Raw genomic sequence first — 14,326 nt, 5'->3', positions numbered from 1 at the left:
GCCATCAGCTTTTTGTACCCTTGAAGGGACAGCATTAGGGTAACCCTGGAGACAAAACCTGACTCATCTGTTTTACCTCCTGTCGTGCTAATGAACCCAGCATGTGCCATGCCAATTTTAAACTACCCCCTTGATGATTCTCACTGTACCTCTTCCAGTGAAGAGTCAGCAAAGAGCAGCCGATTTCTGAACTGCCGTAGCTGGGGGAGGTGCATGGTAACATTACCTGTATGATGAGCGGCTCCTTAGGAAAACTATTGCAATTTATCTAAAGTTCATATTTTACTATATTATCGCTAGGAATTTCAATACAAAACATTAGTATTTCCAATTGCTATGCATCCTAAAAATACATGCATGCATGCACACACACGTATATATATTCTGGAACAGTCTTTTTTCTTTGGTGAGGTCCAGATCTGTGATACATTTCAGTCCTGCCCATCATTATAGGAACAGGCAGTAAGAGACAGCACGTTTAGTGTTGCCACACTGGGCTTATAAATGACCTACTACTCTATACTGTGCTGTATTCCAGGTAGAAGGCACATCTGTAGATCAGAAAGTGCGACTCCAGATTTGCTGCCGGAACATAAATGCAGAGATGACTTTTCTCTGATCCAGTTCCTGCATTTGTAAAATGTTTCTCACGCTTTCCTGAAACAACTTCCTTCTTTATCCATATGAAAAAGCTTGTGAATTAGAAGAGTGCTTCTGATCTTCCAGGTAACTGGGGAAATAGTCCCTCTTTCCCCCCTCCCTTTCTCTCCCTCCTTATCTTCCCTCCCCACAGAATGCTAAAACATTGTTTTTCCTCCCACAGTTGAAAGGTGTGTTTTGCAGAATACAGATGAGATATTTGTTGGCTAGCAAAAAATAAAGCGAAACCAGAGACATGTCTTTCAAGTACAAATGGGGCTTTAGAGATCACTGTTGGAAAGCTTAATTTCTACATGAGCACAACTGTTTCTCCATATTGCCTGGAACATTTCAGCTACATATTTGGCCACACTTTCTGTTATGGATTCTATAAAGACATCATTTGTCAAGCTAATAACTGCGTACAAAAATGTTTATGCACCATAAAAATGGATTTCAGAGATCTTTGAATTGCACCCACAAAATTTTGCAGTACTTCACAATATACTGAGCTGGATTAGATGATAGTGATAATAATAATAAAGATTCCTTTCTCCATTCTGCAGGGCTAACCTAACTTAACTACTTATTTGAACCATATCAGCTACTTTTTTCTTTGTTTTGCTGTATTTCCTAATTTTTGGCTTCTCTAATGAGGAAGCTGAAGTATTACTTCACTGTCAAGATCTTGCTTGCAGAGTGTGTTTTTCATGACACTGATGGTCTCTGACTTAAAAAGAGCAATAATAGACTTTATAGCGTATTCTACCTAGATAGATCACTGGTTATTGTAGGAAATGTCTATTTTTTTAGCTGAACAGAAAATTCACCTTACTAAACTACAGACTGCTTAGGCTCATTATAGAAATTATTTTCTTTAATTATGTCATATATAAGCCATATGCAAAAGCTATGTTTGTCTCTGATTTCAGTGGCAGTTAAGTCACTTAAATAGGAGATAGGCACACAAATATCTTTCTATATGTGACTATAGTAGCTATTTAAACTCAGGATTTAAGTAGACAGAATGTAATTATCCCTATTGCAAGACTAATACACGAGGGAGAAATGCCATAGGATTTTGTAACAGCGACAAGTGGTCAAGACATTACATTTATGCTTTGCTAGTTTTACCAGCTGTGTCTCATTCCATTATTCATATACACAGACAGACAGACAGAAGCACACCTCTCTTCTAATTAATTATAGTTGTCGACCAGTGGGGGGGAAAAACCAGCTCCAGAGGTGATTTTCCAGAGAAAATCTGATCTCAAGGTGGGGCCACCAACCACTAGAAATCTGCAGATATGAAACAGCTTTTTGCAGTTTAAAAATCTGTGTTCATCACATGAATGTGAAAAAGAAATGCAGTTATTGGGATTTTCTTAGTGATCTGCTTATCTCAGTTTAAAAAAAAATTGGAAAAATACTTTGGATTTTCTGCCTCATGTTGTGCATGAAGCTGCATCTATGCATGACTCATAGTGGTAAAACATTACTCTGAGGGAAACAAGGGGAAGGCACAGGCACTGTGCGTTGGAAACCAGAGGTTTAAGCGTTACAAGTGGACAGGTATAGCTGATAATGTCCCTCATAACTTGCATCTTAAACTGTTGATCTTTTAAAAAACCCTTGTATTCTACATGGCATAATATTTCTACACCAACAGTGCCTCGGTTTGTGGTGCAGTACTCCGAGGAAGAGCTTGCTGACCATAAACACTGCGAAATTTAACTGAAATGAGAACAGCTATAAATACATACAAGTGTTTGAAGATTGTAGCATAGTGTTGGGGTTTTTCTTCCTTCTTTGGTAGAGGACAGGGATAGAAGATGGTCTTTTAAAGGTACTTGGATATAAATAGGAGCAAGCATCTAATCCTTTCATTTGCAGAGGTATTTCTTTTTCATGGGATTGAATCACTTGGCCTCATGAAGGCATCAGCCTAGTCTCTGAATCCTACCACTGGCCTATAAATCTTGTCAATATTTTTTTAAAACAGGAATCAAAGCAACATCCTGACTTCGCAGCCTCCGTTTGATTCCTTCACAGGCTGTTTGCTGGGTCTGCCGGCCCTTCACAGCCATAGCGTATTGAAGGTGGGCATGGATAAAACGTGTTCCATGGACATGAAACCCTCACCTTGCACTGCAGTTTTACATAGTATTTGCACTGTTTGTAAACATTAACTGTATTCCGACGCAGCTTTTTATTTGTTACATTACATGTTTATAGTGTACGTGGCCCGAAGGAGATCCCTTTAGCTTAAAGGACCCTAAAAGTCTTGAGACTTCCACAAAATGCTACATTGACTTACTGAAACAGTGACAATCCTTAGAAAAAGCAGCTGGGCCTTTTAGGTGTGTCCATGAAGGATGGAGAAACAGGGACAATACTAGTCCGAGAGCAAACAGATTGAGTGAGATTTGGTAGAGAGACTGGAAGATGGATAACTTGCGGTAGGCGGAACGAGGCTGCCTGACAAGTCAGTTGGGAAGAAACCAGGAGGTGTGGCAGGTTGTGGGAAGAAAAAGTTGCTGGATTTCCCAAAGACATCGCCCTGCCTTGCGTAGCTATCGCTGTCCAAAACTCACTGCGTGCACACATGTTCCTAGCTGCCCTTCCTGCTGGTTGCCTTCAAGTCAGTTTATCGTTACTCCTTGGGAGAGGTGGGCCTATGTGAACCTCGTGAAGTTCAACAAGGACAGGTGCAAAGTCCTACACATGGACTGGGGCAATCCCAAGCACAAGTACAGGCTGGGTGAAGAATGGATTGAGAGCAGCCCTGAGGAAAAGGACTTGAAAGTGCAGGTTGAGGAGAAGCTCAACATGAGCCGGCAACGTGCACTGGCAGCCCAGAAAGCCAGCTGTGTCCTGGGCTGCATCCAAAGAAGCATGGCCGGCAGGTCGACGGAGGTGATTCTGCCCTTCTCCTCTGCTCTTGTGAGACCCCACCTGGAATATTGCATTCAGCTCTGGAGTCCCCAGCACAAGAAGGACATGGAGCTGCTGGAGCAAGTCCAGAGGAGGTCCACGAAGATGATCCGAGGGCTGGAGCACCTCTGCTATGAAGACAGGCTGAGAGAGTTGGGGCTGTTCAGCCTGGAGAAGAAAAGGCTCCGGGGTGATCTTATTGCAGCCTTCCAGTACCTAAAGGGGGCCTACAGGAAAGCTGGAGAGGGACTTTTTACAAGGGCATGTAGTGATAGGACAAGGGGCAATGGATTTAAACTGAAAGAGGGGAGATTTAGATTAGATATAAGGAAGAAATTCTTCACTCTGAGGGTGGTGAGACACTGGAACAGATTGCCTGAGAAGTTGTGGATGCCCCATCCCTGAAAGTGTTCAAAGCCAGGCTGGATGAGGCTTTGAGCAACCTGGTGTAGTGGAGGGTGTCCCTACCCATAAGTCGGAGGTTGGAACTAGATGATCTTTAAGGTCCCTTCCAACTCAAACCGTTCTATGATTCTGTGATTTTTGGTTCCCGCTATTTCTGCAGGAATTGTGTTGCTAAACCTAACAGTCAGCCCTGGGGTTCCTGGTGCTGAGTTTGCAATCAGCCATTCTGCATGTGTACATTAGTAGTGAGGAGGTTGCTCTAGGTGGAACACCGCAGAGTCTCGTTTATTCAGATGCAGGGTATTTAGAGCACCTGATTGTACTTGCTGTGTTTTCATGAAGAAAAAAAGAAGCAATAATCTATAATTTTAAGAACTGGTAAAAGCAATTGAGAAATTAAGTGGTACAGGATTAGGGTCCTAAATGGCTCATATATGGTGTCTCAGCTCAGGTTAGTGGTGAAAATAGACCTTGTTTTTTCTTACATGGCATCATTTCTTTAAGTCCTAAATTAGGCTGTGATTAAAAAGGTCTGTAACTGGAGTTGTTTGGGACCCTTTGATAGGACTGGATGGGAAGAACCTCACATTGAAATTATATACCTTGTGAACTGAGTCCAAAGGAGCTCCGTTGATTTAGCCCTTCTGGATATCTATTCATCTTGTCAGTTACTTTCATGAGTACTAAATATAGAGAATATTCATAAATGAACAAAGAAAAGAAAAAAGAAAGAAAGAAACTGTTTCAAGCACTGACTGCATTTCAGACCTATGGTTGACTATCAAATTGAATACCAGGGACCTGGTAGGGTGTGCATGGCTACAGTTTAGCTGCAGCTCCGTTGGTCATGCTGATGGGCCTAAGGAATAGGAAAAAGAGAAGGTAGAGGTTATTGCCACCATTGGGGGGGCAGGGGGGCGGGAGGGCGGTTTAAATAGCACGAATGTGGAGGAAGCTGTGTTTTAGGAGTATTTGTGTTCATAGTTTAAGTTGCTTCATGTCTTCAGTTACTTCAGCAAATACAGTACAAGGAGTTGCTACTTTTCATTTTAATTTCAAAAGAAATTGAGAACTAGACATACAGCATGTACCCAGGGAGGGAGGCCTTTTTAGTATGGACATTCAGAGTAGCAAGATTCGTACCTGCTAGCATAAAACAGGGCTCTTAGTGAACGGATACACTGACAACTCAAACCAATGCTGAAAATAAACATGTTGAAAACAAATAGTAGGGTGTTACCAGTTGGGATGAGTTGAATTCACAATTTTAAATAGAAGTACTAAACTTCAATAAACTACTTTCCTCTCACTGAATCGTAAAATCATAGAACAGTTTGGGTTGGAAGGGACCTCAAAGATCATTTCGTTCCAACCACCCTGCTGTGGGCAGGGACACCCTCCACTACACCAGGTTGCCCAAAGTCTCATCCAACCTGACCTTGAACACTTCCAGGGATGGGGCATCCACAACTTCTCTGGGCAACCTGTTCCAGTGCCTCACCACCCTCAGTGTGAAGAATTTCTTCCTAAGATCTAATCTAAATCTGCTCTCTTTCAGTTTAAATCGTACCTACTGTTTCAGCTGGACATTGCTGGGGAAAACAGTGAAAGGGACTTGTTAGGTCCAGCTTCATCTCCCTTCGTTTCAATCAGTGCCAAGGCTGGAACTCACCAGCGGTCTCCCCTCCTTCTTGCTTCCTTCCATCTTTTGATGTTTTGCCTCCTAAAATAATTTTAGCCGAATCAGTCCTTTTCCTTCTGTTCAAAGTACGGGTGTTGCGACGTCCACTGACGTCTGGAAATTTGACAGCTTTGAGCTTCCTCGCTTTCATTCAGGCACTTGGACAAGGACAACGAACCAGCAAGGCAGATAAAAGGAGTCATTTAGGCTTTGGTTTCAGATAAAAGAATCAAGTTTGGTGACATATTCCAGTCTAACAGTATTGCTTCTGTTCTTTGTGGCAAAATACATTAGAATAAAATGAACAAAGAACTATTCAGTGCTGTATCTGCTGGATTTTTATCCTGCGCCCGTTTAGTACGCCAGGTTTTGAGCGGAGAAGTTTAATGGAAAAAATGACCTGTCAGTTTGACTCCCTTCTCCCTCTTCTCCCTTCTTCCTTCCCTTCCCGTTCTCTTGTTCTTTGAAATCATCCCACTGGCCACTGTAGGAGGGGTTTTCAGGAGCTGGTTCAGGGTCAAAGTCTGAATTTTATAGACCCGTGTCAGGTCACAGGGTTGCTTTGCATGAATGCGCCACTGTCTAATGAGCAGTTCCAGCTTAAAAAGATTTGTATCTTCTTTATTAACGTATTTGTGCTTATTTAAACTTATTTATATTATCTCTTCAGTAAGAGGTAGTCTCCACAGTGTGCTGGAAGGGGCTGTGTTTACTGAAGAGCTCTATAGAGCTAGAACTCTACTTAAAAAATACCCGCTTTATCACAAAGAGCTATTTTCTGGGAGCTTAAGAAGTTTTTTTGGAGAAGGTCATTTGGGTCTGTATTAACTTCAGCTGAGTTCTACAGATTTTTTCCACAAAACATAATATAAACTTTGTACATTCCCAGGGATAAGTCAAATGTTACAGCGAGCTGAAGGAGGGATTTGTTCTCCGGGAAAGGAAGCTCAGCTGAAGCTTGGTGTGTTGTTATAGGTCTTCTCAGACATGGGATTCTTTCCGCATGTTTAGTTAAATTCTCCAGAATAGCACTTATTCTTAGAAATAGATAGTAATTAAAGTGCTAAGTTGAAAAGGGCATGAGAGGAAAAGAGACAAAAAAAAACCCCAAATAATTTTAGAAAGCGTCAGCTGAAGTTCATTGACGCAAAAGGACGACACAATCAAGATAAACTAAATACTATTATAAACAAAGTAAAACTAATTTGAATTAAAATTAAGCTAATATTTATTAACTGTAATACTTAATGCTAGCATGTATTATATGTGATATACTATTTAGCATTAACTATTTATTAATGTCAAACTATTAAGTAATTTTTAAAATATACTGTTGAATGAAGCCACATGGATCTTCAAAAGCAGTTTTTGGACTTGTTTTCCAATTCTGCTGAAATAATAGATGTTGCTTTCCTAACCTTCTCATAAAACTAATTTTTGTATGTACAATTTTTTGCTTTTATATGCAAGTGAATTTAGGTCCACTTCATTGCTTATAAAGAGCTGGATTTGTACTTCCTACACTATGCCTCCATCAGAGTGTTCCAGTTCAGTAGGTTTTAGTCATTCAGTCTGGAAAAAAAGCCCTAGGAATTGTTTTCTTTGAATTCTTCTTAACAATTTACAATAAAATGAGCACAATCGATTTCTTCTTTTATTCTCGGAAAACTCCATTGCATCTATGTTGTTTGGATTTCATTTCTCTCTTTAGATCTGTCTCTTTCAGCTGATTACAAGGCGATAACAGCGTGGTATTTTTTCCTAAGTCGACCTAGCACAGACTAGTTTTTGCTGCCTGAGAAAAGTGTCATCTTTCACCTCTCGTTAGTGTAGCTGCACTTCAGTATTTACAGGTTACATCTTCTTCTGTTGGTTTTTTTTTAATTACTGACTGTAACAAAGCAAAATTTACATTTGTTTTAGAACTAAACTTTACTTTTGGACAAGCATACGGTAAAAAACCGGTGTATGCTTTTGCAAAAAAGAATGGTTATAGTGAAACTCATCTCCCTAACAGCCTTCCATGTGAAGTGCCCCAGAATTATTGTTGGATCTGGCTTGTGTGAGTGTTCAGATTTTATTGCTTATTTGATACCTCAGGTTTGGACCTATATCCTACTTCTTTAATGTTTTTTTTAAAAATATATTTTGGTCAGGTAAGCATTTCTTAAAGAAAAATGTGACCTGTGATATGACTTCATGAAAAAGGTTGATTTTTATGGCTAGAAACTTCATGATTAGGATTTTGAAGCCTGTATTGATGTATTAGTATCTCAGTGACCGGAAGTGGTAGACTGTGAGGTGTTCATCACATAGCAATAAAAACTTTTTCATGTTGGAGGTGTGATTATGATCTGTAGAGTGAGTGCAACAGCACTAGCTAGGATGTGAAGTTCTTTTCTGGAAATAGAAATCTGTTCTGTTCAGCAATTGTGTCCTTTGTTTTCATTGGGATCACGCATGCGTGCCAACAATTTTCAAAAGTACTGAGAGTCTTCAGATTGGGTGATGTGTTCTTGGTGCCTAGGAAAGTGGTCTTCAGTCTTCTGAATGTGACCACCCACTCATCTTCCACCAACAGTGTCCAGTTGTACAAGATCTGACACCTTTTTCTCTCAGAAGGGAAACAAAGAGTAAATATTAAATAAGAAACTTTCTGGTTTAGGTTTGGAAGCGTCTCTTTGGGGAAGCCATTGCGCAAACAGTTTTCTCCAGCCTAAAGTATAGGTGGTGTTGGAAAATTGCAGGGAGGCATGTTGAAAAGCAAGAAAACATAGCTGGCTCTTGAAGAGTTGCTGCCGTCCACTTTTGCTAATGATCAGAACCAGCAACAAATAAAACTACACAGAAAGGAAATAAAAATGGAAAAAGCCCAGCAGCTCCTGAAGCAAATTTAAAAAGCCATGGAGCAAGGGTTCCCTGTTAACAAGAGGGCTCTCCAGCATAACAGTGATCCATTACTGTATTTATCCATCATAGCTGCTTACAAAACCAGAACATCCTCCCAAATATCAGCAGTGACATAGAAAACTCCCAACCCTGGGCATGTAGAAGCAGAAGCTGATGATGGAAAAAGCCACTTGACGTGAAAGATCAAAGGGCAGTGCTGGAGTTTATCTGGCAGAATGTTACACTGGGTGCCGTTTTTGTGTAACGGAGGAGATTTTGCATAAGGGACTTGTAATTTTGCATCTTCCAGGAAAACTGCATTTTTTTCATTTTATTTAAGTTCCTCGTACAGTGACGCACATATTCCTGGAAAATGTCAACATCAGCAAGCAGGTTAGCGGGTAGTTGTTGTTGACAAGTGCCAGTGAATGACCGAAGAAGGAAATATGTAAAATGTGGAAAATGACAAAGGGAGGGTACCTACTAGCAGGCAGCAGAATTAAAGCAGAAAGATTTGAGACAATTGAGAGAGAAAAACAAAACGATGTGTAATTAAAATGTAAAGTCAACAAACTTCCTTAATGCCTATATTAGGCTGGAAATGTATATTACCATGGAAAAAGCTTCAGGAGTGTAAAAATAGGTTTTGAACACTTAGCATGTCTTGCAAGCTCTCTTAGCAACAGCCAGCGGTTTGGTAGGTTGTTTTAGCTTTAGGTAATAATTGATATATTTGTGTCGCAGTATCTTTCTGTTAGACTGGTACTTAAGCGGTTAAACTGGATAGTCTAAGGATCTGCACTGAAATGTTGTGTACATTGCCCGTCAAAGACTCCCAGGGATCTGAACATCTCTTTGGCCTGTTTTGTAGGCATATATGTATGTGAACTCACATATGCACGTATTTGATATATTATGTTAGTATTTTATAATATATATGTGCAATAAAAGTAATAATAACATAGTATAATATAGTTAAAGATTATTTTTAAATTAAGAAATGATAATATAATTCTTGCATATTATAAAATAAGCTTTACTGTATCCAACACCATAGATGAAAACTCAATTGACAGGTGTATTCTAAACACTGAAAGACTCTTATAACCCAGCTTTTAAAAATCATGGAATGATGGCTATGTGCATAGTAATAATTTATATATCGGTCTTTACATTTCTTTCTGCTCAGAGGAATTTAAAACATGGAATAGGATTGTGATAGCATAGTATTTTTTCAGGATGATTAAAGCTTTTGTTAATATCCAGCATTTTTAGATGCTACAGCAGAAAATACTATAATTGAACTTCTTGAACAATTTGTATCTAATTGTAAAGAACACTGTGTAAACAGAATTAGATACTTTTTTGGAAGTCAAGGTTAAGCTGAAGCAGGAAGGAAAACTGGGCAATGAATTTTCTGAAGGGAAGAACGGATAAATGGTACATAAATATAACTTCCCCAGACACAGGCTTTGTGTTGGCCTACCTGACCTTAATCTAAAATTAAGTAAATTTTTGACTTTTACTGCGCAAGATTGGAAAAGCATCCCATTCAGAATTAGCAGCTGTCTAATAATTATGCTGAGGTTGTTCAGCACAGTCTGCCGCTGGAAAAAGCTGTCACACTGGGCACCTCTTTATTGAAGTCAGTATTATTTCATCTAGATTAAAATGTAGACTCCTTTCTTGTTCATAGTGTTCGTACTGTTATTACTTGGATTTCTCCAGCTCTTTTAGGACCTGAGGAATGCCCTCCCTAATGAGATGAGATGAGTCTTCAATAGGTTGACTTTATTTCTGTTCTGCAAGAACGGCAAAAACTAAGTAAGAAAAAAGAATAGCCCACATAATTTTCTGTTACTTGTCTGTTCAGCAAAGCAGGATAACTTTGTGTCTCTGCTTTGAAGTACAGAGACCAAACTGTTGCAAAAAACTTCCCTTTCCCTGTCAAAACTCCTTTAACTTACATGTCTCTGATGTAAAATCAGCTAGCAAGATAGAACAATTTTAAGGTAAGTTTGGAGTTTCTCTTCAAAGATGAGCCTCTGATAGTCACTGGCATTTGTAGAAGAATACACATAAGGAAGATGGGGGGGGGGGGGGTCCTCCATTTATGCTTGGTATGCTTGGTATATATATTAATTTATGGGATACCTACATTTGCTAAAATATGTGAGAAGAATACAAAAAGCAAGTTCTGCAATCCAGAGGTTTTTGGTTTTGTTTTTTTCTTTGTGGGGTTTTTTTTGGTTGGTTTTTTTTTTTTTCAGTAAGCATGTTGGCTCTGCTTGAGTTTCCTGCACCTGGTTGTAAAACAATAGACAATACAACTCTGACTCCATAATATAACCTTCCAAAATTTTGAAGTGTCTTATAAATAACTTACTGGTAAGCCAGAACAAGATTAACATGTTCTTGCTGTTATTTTTCCCTAGCGTAGACTGGAAAAATTTGTGCAGAGGAGTAGATTAGAAGTTGATATCTTGTCTTTGGTTTCGTTAAAATGTTGGTTTTAACAATCCTTTATCAAGTTACTTCCTTCCCGATAGAGAAGAGGACTCTATCATATGGTTTTTTCTCCTATTTCCCCCCTCCTCCTTCTTTCAAGCTTCAGAAGTGACAGCTTTTAAAAGGTTAGGGAAGCTTCCCGTTTAAAGAGGTTGGGCACATGGGGCTTCAGGTCTGGGACATGCCGGGGGTGGCTATAAGCAGCACCCTGCGATGGTCTGTTCTCACTTACGGCGTCACTCCTGGCCCGAGCTGCCCCAGGGAGTGAGGGAGAGGTTAAGGATCACTTTGTGCTCTCCCACAGTGTTCACGACATTATGCAAACAGCTATATCAAGAATTTATTTATTGATCTAGCTTTTTTAAAGAGGAAATGTTAGGAAAAAACCTGACAGCACAGAGGGAAAAAAAGGCAGAAAGAAGAATTTTGGGTCCTATGAGATAAGTGTCGAACACTGCTTCTTTTCAGAGAGCACAGGAACACCAGCTGGCAAGGCATTTATTTTTGCTTCAGAATGTATTTGAGCAGTAAACAATTTAATAAACTTTCCTTTTTAGTCATTTTCAAGCCTTTTCTAGAAGACAACTATAAATGGTGTGAAAAAGATGTGTATAATTTGTCTCTGGTATGCACAAAAATGTTGTTTAGGGATTTGGTGGGGTTTTTTTGTGGGCCTAATAGTAGTACTGACCCCTTAAAACAAAAAAAAACCTTAATAACTTTGAGAAAGTAGATTACATGAACCCTCTGAAGTAAATCTTCACTATTTACTGGCTTGAATTTGGAGAAATCTACTACTTTCAGACTGAGAAAGTGTCTTTTGGGGTAAAGTGTCTTTTGGGTGTAGTGTTTTAGAGCTCCCCAGTACAAGAGACATGGGTATACTGGAGGCAGTCAAAGGGCCGCTAAGATGGTGAAGGACTGGAGCATGTCACATATGAGGAGAGGCTGAGAGAGCTTGGGCTGCTCAGCCTGGAGAAGAGAAGACTCAGGGGGATCTTACCAATGTATGTAAATACCTGAGGGCAGGATGCAAAGAGGAGGGAGCCGGGCTCTTTTCAGTGGTGTCCCGTGACAGGGTCAGAGGCAGTGGGCGCAACCTGAAACACAGGAAGTTCCCTCTGAACATTGGGAGAATTTTTTTCACTGTGATGGTGACCGAGGACTGGCACAGGTTGCCCAGGGAGGTTGTGAAGTCTCCATCCTTGCGATTTTTCAGAAGCTACTTGGATACAGTCCAGACCACTAGCTGGCCCTGCTTGAGCGGGGAGATTGGACCAGAAGACCTCCAGAGCTCCCTTCCAACCTCAACCATTCTGTGATTCCATGAAGATATGCCGTATCTTTAAAGAATTTTTCATATTCTAATTTTTCTCTCTCCTTTTTCATCTTCCTGTCCTGGAGATTTGCCTTATTTGAAGCAGTTGATTGCAAGCCAATCTAAACCTTTAGTCTAGACAGATAATGCTCTTATTTGCAGCTTATCTCTCTTGCAGTCATGGCAATTCCACAGGTGCATAGAGCAAGTTGGTACTGGATTTATTTTGCCGTCCCTTTTAGGCTGTACCTGATTTGCCTTTGCAGACTGTCCGCTGATGGCTGCAACTGATGAATCATTGTGTTTATACAACATAACATGAGAAGATGCGTCCGCGTGGATGCAGTCATGATTGCTGAGATACCCAAGCTAACTTTCTGGGTGTCAGAAGCATGATTGTATTAGCATAGGAAAATGCCATGCTAATGAGGATAAGTAAGTCCAGGATAATTCATTGCTCATATATGTTACTACACTGTCCTGTCGAAGCCTAAAGGTGTTGTGGAGCCTGGTTAACTGCCCTTATTTTATTTCAGCATAGATTTCAATCCCCCAGAATGTAATATTGGACATAAGTGAACAATTTCACTGTTCCTAAACTGAAATACAGAAACCTGACAGTGTTTGTCCTGATAAACCATACCTTAATTGACCCTGAGGCTGGTTTTCCTAAAACAACCCTGAGTTCTATTACTTAATGAAAAAAAAAATAGTGGAAATTGGAAGGAGTTTTCATTTTGTTGCAGCAGAGTTCTTAATTTTGCTGGCAAAAATAGGAGCAATTTTTCATCTGTCAATAACACTTCTCTCCATTCTGTCTGAACCTGGAAGTAATGGCCTTGTGCATCATCTTGTTTACTCCTCTTGGCTGAAAAATGTTACAAATTCGGTATCAGGTTAGACAGACACATTTGTTTTTAAAACCTATGAGGCTGTTGGGACACCAGTTTTCCCAGCAGTTTATAAACAGCAGTATTTTAGGCTGGGGTAGAGAGGTGAATGGGGAAGCTTCAGAGGGAGAGAGCGTAGAGCTGTGACCCAGAGCAGCATTCATGCATGAAATTAGATATCGTACAGTGGACGTTCTTATTTTGGCTAATGTAGCCTCAGGCAGAAAATTCTCTTGCTGCATCCTTGAAAGATTTTTTTTCTTTTCCTTTCTCTTTAACCTTGTACGTTAATTATCGCTTTGCAGTTTCCGAACGGTAAATTGGTCATTCTGTAGAAAGGAAAGTGCATATTCATGTACTTCAGACACAGAGAGTGAAAACGTCCTTTTTCCTCTAGCATCACTGTACCCGCAGTCGTTTCCTACAGACTGGCTGCCTTTTCCTCAAGAATTTGTGCACCTTCTAAATGTTGTCCTGATGTTCAAGGACAGGACAAGGTATTTGGGGTTTTGGTCTGTTGATTTTTTTCTTCATATTTTCTTCACTTTTGATTTATTAATAGCTTTGCTTTTTCTAGTGGAAGTATGGGGGGATTCATCAGTGCAGGCAGATATTCAATGAAAAGTAATGGGAGCAAAAAGTACATTTTAATTGCCAGCTAAAGCCACCTTTAGAAATTTGCTACTCTTGGAAATATCCCGACTTTTATATAAAAGCAAGGAAAAAAAGTATGTCTTGGTAACAAAACATCTGCAGGAAGGGCAGTAAAATCAATCAGTAATATCTATTAAAAGGTACTAATTTATTGCCAGGAGTGGTTAGGTTAGTTGAGTGTTAGGGCACTGAACTGGAAAGCTTCATAGAGTAAAATTTAAATATGCTTTGATTAAAATATTCTCTGAATTCACTCTTGATTCTCTATGTTTGCTATTTAAAATACATAAAGACCAATTTAGAAAACAAAACCTCTTTATATTTCTCTTAAGAATTTTCTGATGCAGAATTGAGACTCCTGTTCAGTCTTACCAGAGTACAAGTTACATTCAGGTTTCAAAACAAGTT

This window comes from Tauraco erythrolophus, chromosome 3 (assembly GCF_009769465.1).
Source record: "Tauraco erythrolophus isolate bTauEry1 chromosome 3, bTauEry1.pri, whole genome shotgun sequence".
Taxonomy (NCBI): Eukaryota; Metazoa; Chordata; class Aves; order Musophagiformes; family Musophagidae; genus Tauraco; species Tauraco erythrolophus.
This window is presented reverse-complemented; position numbering follows the sequence as displayed.